This window comes from Sardina pilchardus, chromosome 15, assembly GCF_963854185.1.
Source record: "Sardina pilchardus chromosome 15, fSarPil1.1, whole genome shotgun sequence".
Lineage (NCBI taxonomy): Eukaryota > Metazoa > Chordata > Actinopteri > Clupeiformes > Clupeidae > Sardina > Sardina pilchardus.
The window spans coordinates 5399599-5408445 of record NC_085008.1 but is presented as its reverse complement, the minus strand read 5'-3'; positions in this window follow the sequence as shown (position 1 = coordinate 5408445).

Genomic DNA, 8847 nt, shown 5'->3' with positions numbered 1-8847 from the left:
TTGTTTGTGTCCGTTTTTGAAAATTGTTCGGGGGTGGGGCGACCTGACTTGTCCTGTACCATATTCCTTTCCTTTTAACCATTTTGCTTTCTTATCTATCCTCCTTTTTCTTTCATGACATGGTATCTTCTCGCTCTATATTTTAAGTGTTGTAAAAGGGAATGTGTTTCATTTTGGGGTGATATAAAAAGAAAAAAAAAATCAAAAGACTGGGTTAACAAGAAGTATCCGTGGCTTTTCTTTTGTGCGAAAATCTAATCACGAACACTCTTGGTGTATTTGTAAAAAAAAAAAAAAACTACCATGTATGTATGCATGTAAATGTTTTTCGTCCAATGTGGCTACAGTACAGTCTGCTCCCAGTAAACACAACTTAGCCATACCCCTCCCCCTTCCAATCCTGAAACCACTCCAAACATGACACAGACAGACAGACAGACAGACACGGACTGACTGACAGACAAACAGACAGACAGACATATAAACATGAAGATCATAGTTGGTAAAGTAGAAATTTTCACCAACGTATAATGCTGAATGAGAGAGAAATCTATTTGTGATATTTTCAGAGACGTTTGCTCCAGTATGGTGTATTTAATTAATAAAAATTAAGATACAAAAGGAACTGTTGTCCTCCCTTGCTTGATGCCAACTTCATTGTGTGCATGTCAGCGTATGTGTGTTAGACAAAAATTGAATATGAAGTCCTCCATTTGGCTGTCACCCAGCAGAGAGGAATTATGACAAGTTTACTTGAACTTGACCCCCTCCTTCTGACAGGGCTCCGCGCCTTTGACATTAAACTCCGGCGGCGGGCGTAGCGGCAGTCTCGTCAAATGTCCTTCCTTTTCACTTTTAATTGCCTCCATCGATTCCTGTACTCTTTGGTGCCCGGTCGCGGCACCGCGCATCTTAGATTACCTGTCTGGGAAGCACTTTGCGGACAAAGACGCCGATCTTCTCCCTCGCTCCTCTCTCACACACACACACACACACACTCATACAATCACATGAGCCCATATTACCACTCACCTGGCTTCATCACATTCCCCTCTTGAGATGTTTTTGTCTTCAGGTGGAGTGTTATTAACCCAGCATTATACATATATATTTCAACAATTAAAAAAATTGAAGGCTCCAATTTTTCAGCCTCTCAAACCATATCAGCCTCTAACCCCCTCACACACACACACACAAACATGGTTCATGTGTACACATATTCACTAATTATGAATGCTGATGACGGGCATCTAATTGAGGAAGGATAAGCAGGCCTCCTTCACCACCCTTGTGTCCCCTCTTTTGGGAACGTGCAGCCCCTATTTATCCCAGCCTGAGCTTGATACAGATGGACAGAAAATGGTCCTTTGAAGATTTAATTACCTCTGAAAAGAAAGAGGGGGGTTCGTTCCCATTTTGCTCTAAAGTGAATGGACTATTTGGCGAACAAATCACCATTTGAAGCCCCGGCGAGGCATAATGGGGATGAGGAAGACAGGGCTCAAGGCATTCTGGGAAACATTTAGAGAAGCTTGCTGTAACATCAGAGGCCTTGAATTTAACTCTGTTATATTATTGCAGGTTTGCTTTTGTTAGCTTTGTTTTTGTTTCCTTTTAGCTCTGTTTTTGTTTGTTTTTTTCTTTGGCAAAGATTTTGAACAATGCCGATGAAACAACTGACCATCTGTTTTATGAAGCCTTCTACCATTTTCCATCATATGGAAATGGTTGGAGTGTGTGTGTGCAGGGGCGATACAGTGTGGGGGTTTTAATGGTTTACCCCATGCTATCATTTGCTGTAAAAATTAGGCTCCTTTCCCCCCCATTTCTGTGCCGTTGTCAGGGATAACACTGGAATAATCCCCACAGAACAGGTGTGGCGGTAACCCTTCCCCTCAATTGCATCAGGAATTGAAATAAGCCTCGCCATTAAACACACATCTCTAAGCTAAGCGTTTCCCCAGAAACTTCCGGACCGTTCCACACTTGTAAAAGCCACGTGGAATGTCTCCAGTTCAGAGAGCGCGGAACATCGACAGGGGCTCTTCGGACAGAACCTGGCAGAAGAAGCAGCGCGGCACTAAAACGCCCTGCGTCCGATTACACTCAACAATGAGATGAACAGTGACATGGCCCTTGTCAGACAGACACAAGTGGTCGCAGTTGTGTTCTCTCTCTCTCTCTCTCTCTCTCTCCCTATATCTCCCTCCCCCACTCTCTCTTTGTCTCTCTGTCTCTCCTACACAGACACACACACACACACACACACACACACACACACACACACACACACACACACACACACACACACACACACACACACACACACACACACACACACACAAGCACGTTTCCCTCTGGTCATTAGAGCACTGTCCCCTGGAACAGCCTCTGCCTCCTTTAGTGGCTTGCCAGCGAGATGTGTAATGGATACGAAGATGATCTTAAAAATACATTTATGAGCAACAGGTGAGGTTTGTGCCGAAACAGAGCAGCTGGTTCTGCCATTAAAAGCGCTGGGCCCGGCCACCCTCCCGTGCACTCAGACTAGCAAGAGCAGAAGGGATGAGTCGTCAGCTAAGCTAACCCGCACGCCGGCTCTATGAGATTCCTCTCCCCCACCCACCACCCATCTCCCATCAGGAAATGGGCATTCAATTAGCCACATCAGTTCCATCAAATAATCGAGTATTATGATCAGCGATGAAATGAATGTGCAAAAGAACTGATATTAGTAATGGCAGCGAGCGGCTTTTGAAGTCCGCGTCGGCGGGCCGACATCAAATAAAGCGGCCGTTATGAAACGCAGGGCCCAGCTGCTCTCTCTGCAATTAGCAGCGCGGCGGCTCCGCGGACACATCTGGTTTGCCAATCAGCGTAAAACGCTCCGTTCGTGACAGGGGCAGCCGTCCCCCAGCAATCCCATGATAATGTTGAAGTAATCATCACGGGGGCTTTTCTAATCACCCGTGATTAGAGTGAGCCGCGCGGCCGTTCGTACCTTTTGTCGAGAGTGCCTTCATTATGAACTTGCTGTCGTCGTGTTATTACATGACTTACATGACACGTTTATGATGTGAGCGTATTATATAGGGATGGTACATTTTTCCATCTCTGCTTCCCTCTTTCTCTCTCTCTCTGTGGCTCTCCCTCTCTCGTGCCATGTTTTCTTTTTATCTTCCATGAAGCATAAAGGGGAGTGATAGTCGGCACTAATCTGCTCCTATTAAACACCAATAGCCTATACCAGGGAGAGCCACGAAACGACAGATTTGTCAGTCGTCATTCTCCATGCTCATAATCCATATGCCAGGCCCCGTCTTTGATGTGCCACACAAAAGCTGAGCTGTAATGGATTTCAGCCACAACAATGGAACTCACAGAGAAGAGCGACTCTCACTCTCAACAGCGGGCCTGTGGCTCAGGGACGGAAAACACTTTCCTACAGCCTTAGCTCACCCCTCCACCCCCTCCACCTCCACCATCACAAGCCCTGCCACAAGCCCCAAACAACTCACTCTTGAGGATCATGCGCGGTGCGATGTGGGTGGGTTTTGTGGTCGTGGTTTGGGTTGGAAAAGGGGCTAATTTTGGGTCGTTGCTTTTCATTTCTGCCATTTGTTTTATTTTATGTTCTGCCCATAAAAAGCTCTTTTCAATGGGCACCGAAACGAGGCTAAGTCACTTAGCAACTTCCCCTCAGCCAAGGCTCAGTTTGGAGCCATTAAGGGAAGGAGCCCTACTCCTGTGGAAGGAGCCGAGCAAAAACAACCTCCAAAGCGAAACCAGAGGGTAAGATGGCACGAAGGAGAGAAAGACAGACACAGAGCGAGAGTGACAAGTGAAAATTAATGGCTGTGACTATGAATTGAGCAATAAGTCAATATGAGGTTGATGGAGTGCTGAAGGGGGTGGGGGTGGGGTATTATGTAGGTGAGTGGGTGCAGCTAGAAAGAGAGCGAGAGGAAGAGTGTTTCCTAATAGTTGTCCCTACAGAATGTCAGTGCAGGTTTGAGCCTGTTGCCAACTGATATAAACTCGAGCTATGGCCTGCTTGCAAATCTTTAAACAAAGGTAAAGAGAGAGAGAGAGAGAGGAAGAGAAGAGTGGAGAAAGTGTCAGGAAAAACAACATCGGGCGTCAGTCGGAGTTCACTGAAACTGAACGTTAGACCTTGATACAAAGTGAGAGGGTCCTGATTGAATTCCCTCTAAGGGGTCCAGGATCACAGTCAGTGATGCTCCCCAAATTAGCTTCTGTAGACTGCTCTGAACAGTGGTTAGACTCGCCGTTTCAGGGGGCACATTTTGGTTTCCAATCAGTGATCAGATAAACAGAACAAAATGTCTCCAGTAGTTGCCAGAGAACTGCCACGGCAACCACAGTTGATTTTTATTGGAGGCACAAGGCTGAATATGCCGTGTTCGATGATTTGCTCAATAAAAGCTAATATTGTACTTGCTTGGAGGGGCATGTTGACCGCAGAAACCTTTAATGTCTTTAATCATGACTTGCAAAGCTGAGCAAACAATCATGAAACATTGCTGCAAAATGAGAAGGAAGACATTCTTTATGCTTGTTAAGAAAGACTTGTCAAGTACAAACAGCTACAATTGGTGTGTCTTCTTCTTGAACTGAGTAATGGATTATTTGTTCATGTCCTCAGGCTTTGTGGGGATCTTGAGGGTTGAATGTGTGACTCTGTGGGTGTGTCGTATGCTCATTGAGTAAATGCTGTCACGTTGTGGGCCAACATTTCAGCACTATCAGGGTCATGATCGGGCAGGAATGCTATGCAATTCAGTCCTTCAGAGATATGTCATTGGGTTTTAAACATTAAAAGGTACGATTCTCTCTCTCTCTCTCACTTGAACTCTGACTCAAACTTTATGTAACAGAGGTGTGGAATCTCTTCAAGGTTGTTGTTTCAGCTGGCGAAGAGACAGAATTTTATCTCAGATGCCTCCATTTCTTCCACTGCTTTCTTATTTGGCAAGAAAAACCATGGGATGGGTGCGACTGTTTCTTTTCACCTGTGCTTAAGGCAGAAAAGACTACATCTACCATGCACACAACACACCAGAAGCTTAGTAATAACACATGCATATCATGACATCCATGGAAAGGCGCACATTTACCTCAGAAGCTGCTCGCCATAATGGCTCCATCGCACAGTGGGAGAGTAGCAGAGTGCCTCACTCAGGGGTAAATACAGGCTGAACCACCTCATAATGGGACTTCTCTCCCTGGACACTCCACAAGAGCTGTAGCCTCCCAAAGCTACAAGCATTTACCATTACCAGCTAAACTCTGCCTAGGATCTAATACACTTAGAGCCAGTTGTCTGAGTGGCATGGTATGTTCTTCTAAAATAGAAAGAGAGAATGGAAGAAGGGGGGTGAAAAGGAGAGGGCGGGGAGGTTAGAATCCACAGACTGGTGAATATTACCTTCTCCTCGTCTTCGGCTTGAGCCCATAATATGGGCGTGAATTATTAACGAGGAAAGCTCAATAATTAAAACCTATGGAGATTGTCTCTTCTTCCACATCCTTAAACCATGTTAGGACCACGTCGGAGAGCCATGCTGTTGGTGTGTGTGTGTGCGTGTGTGAGTATGTGTGGACAGTAATCAAGGACGTGTTGTTGGGGCAGGCAGGCCAAGGTGAGATGAGATGACACAAGGCAACTCCTCGTCACTCGAGATCGCAGGCCCATCGCGGTGAAAGCGAGAAGGCCCCTTCACCACCACCACCCACTCAGCCACCACAACCCCCCCCCCCCACACACACACACACTCCCCACCCCACCCCATCCATTACGGTACGAAAATCTGGCCCGTAATTGTCCCGTTTCGACGGCCCTCCGAGGCATCCGCAAACAACTTAAAATAGTGCCGGGCCGGCGGGGCTCAGTTACTTAGCAGGGTTTTCAGTAACACGGAGAGGGACATGCAAATATTGGTAAGGCAATTAAGGGGCCAGTCTTGTTTGCCCTAAAGTAGAGAGTAACCCAATCCTGGCCATTATGTGTTTTCACTCTGAGCGCCTGCTTGCGTGCCTCTCTAAAGAGGTATGGTTTTTCTCAGCTAAAAGGGTTAGCTTCGCAAGATGGGAGGATGTGACTGGGAGGGGGGGGGGGGGCGGTGGGGGTTGAAGAGAGGCTATCAGGGAGGTGCTACTGGGTGGAGGGGGCGGGGGGGTCACTTTTCAAGCACAGGCATCTTCTATTGTGTAAAAGCACTTGTAATGCGATGAGATTGGGAGGGGGTGTATGTGTGGGGGGGTGCCGCCCGTATCTTTCTTTCTTTTCCCTTTCTCGCTCTTTCCTTTTCCCTCTCTTCCTCTTCCCCCCTGGGGCCTTTGATGGACTCTCAGAGGTAGGGGCATTTACGGGATACAGGCCTTTTTTTCAGCCAAACAGCGATTCAAAAAAGTCACCCTCCCCGCATTAGTAACCCAACTCCCCTCTTAGTCAGGCTCTCCTCTCCTCTCCTCTCCTCTCACCTGCTCCTGGACAGGGTTTGCCGTCTGGCCCTCACCGCGAGTGACAGCGCTTAAACAAGAACCTGGAAATGCCATTTACTCAAACCCAGCCAGGGACGCTTGTGTGTGTAGCTGTGTGTGTGTGTGTGTGTGTGTGTGTGTGTGTGTGTGTGTGTGTGTGTGTGTGTGTGTGTGTGTGTGTGTGTGTGTGTTTGAAACAATACGAGGCCATTAGCAGCGAAGAGCAGGAATTCAAGTAAACACCAAGCCCAAGCGTCAAGAGGTGAAGAAGTTTATTTTGGCTCATTGTGTGAAAATGACCTTAGCCCTCTTTTGGTGAATGTGTGATTAAAAACACAAAACTGCTCCACACGTCTGGGAGCAAACGCGCTTTATGAGTCTCAAACAGCCCGTCAGTTTTCCCTCAACCACATCAGACAAGGCCGTGATGAGCAAAGCATCAGTTGGGGGTGTGATGGGTTGTTGGGGGTGGTGGTGGTGGGGGTTACCACGCTCGTCTCTAAGTGGGTATTTATAGTGGTATACATTTTCTCCGACCGGGGTCTTGAAAAACATTTCCAGGCCACTTTTTCCCCTTCGCAGCGCAGTGCGTAAGAATGTGGTAACAATAATAATGCATTAAGCGGGCGGTAGGGCCCGACAACACACTCCTGCACTCCTCTGCGCTCCTCTTAAGTGCACGGCCCGGCGGTGTGCTCCTGAAAGCCTTCGCTAGCTCGCAGACTCCTACAGAGAGCCTTAAGACACACACACACACACACACTAAGAAGTGTACGAACACATACACATACGGAGTGCACATAGACACTTACACACAGAGACGCACGTATGCACACATACACACACACACACGCACACAGACACACACAGTTTCAGTGCACACACATACACTCATACAGACAGCACACATTTGCAGATGAAGACCACATACACATTTTCAGTGCACACACACACACACACACACACACACACACACATTCAGACAAATACACACTTGAGGACACAGACATGTACAAATTCTCACAAACTCACACCCCCACACATGTATAAATGTAATGCAGAGTGTAAGATCTTTTCCATTTCTGGTTCTGCAGTAATGGCTGTAGATTTTATGGCCTCTGACAAATGTCACAGCTGACTCAGATAGCCAGACACTATAACGAACCATCACAAATGGGACATGAGAGACATATGGAGACCATGTGACCTTTTTAAACTGCAGCTCCCTTTTAGAAGCAAACCAAAAAACATCATTAGGGTTTTTTTGTTGCCTTTTTCATTTTAAGTCACAATAATCTTGGTACTAACAGAATGTTGTTGCTTAATTAATTATAAAAGTGACACTTCAGGTAGTATGGTTTGGTGCTGCAATTCATTAATTTGCAAAGACAGTCCTCGTTCACACTTGTGAATAGAGGTGGATCTGTAGGACTTGTCCTTTACAAGATGTGCTACTGCCTGCCGGTATATTCATTAAACCTGACCAAAAAATTCTGCTAAATCAACTTAAAACTGTGAATGCACATAAGTAAAAGGGAACAAGAACACATGAGCTTATTATACTGGAATTAATTTTCTTTCTAGTTTGGAATTGGTTGTTTAAAGACAAATCTCTTCACCGCTCAGGAAAAGGTGTTAAATCAGAATGACAATAGTGTAACATGAACAGTAAAGCCTGCCAAACAGCATCATTGTGTAATGCCTAATGATGCTTCATTTGATCAGAATGTGATCATTGTGAGAACACAGAGATACTCACCTGAAACCAATGACATATACTGTAATTCAATGTAATGTGGTTGCCAACTCTGTGGGGTGTAGTATGTGGGAGAGAGCAGGAGTTGCTGCCATGAGGCCTCAGAGGCCAAGAGAGAGTGCATGGCCCTCAAACCCCTGCTGCCAATCTGGCAACCCAACATTTCATATTCAGCAACAGAGGGTGTATGCAAGGAGATCACTCTGTGGTCGGGCCCTATCTTATACCCGGTGGAAAGTTTGTCACGAGATGTAAGCAGCCCTTAGCAACCAGGCCAAACAACTCCTTTGCAGGATAAATATCGTTAGGATTTTTATTCAGTCATTCAAACATTATTGGGCTAAATGTTTTTTTCAGGCTTTGTTTTTCATGGTAATTAAAACCCCTTATCAGTCAATAGTGAAAGTAAAAAACTCTAGAACTGTTTTACATCGGAGTTACACTTAAAAGGAATGGCAGATGTCACTCTCGTTGGTTTGGATGTTACGGCCAAAACACACCCATGACTGATTAAGACACAGAATAACAACCCTTTGGAATAATGCGCCAGACGTCTGATTACAAAATCACGCCAAATGTGGACTGGA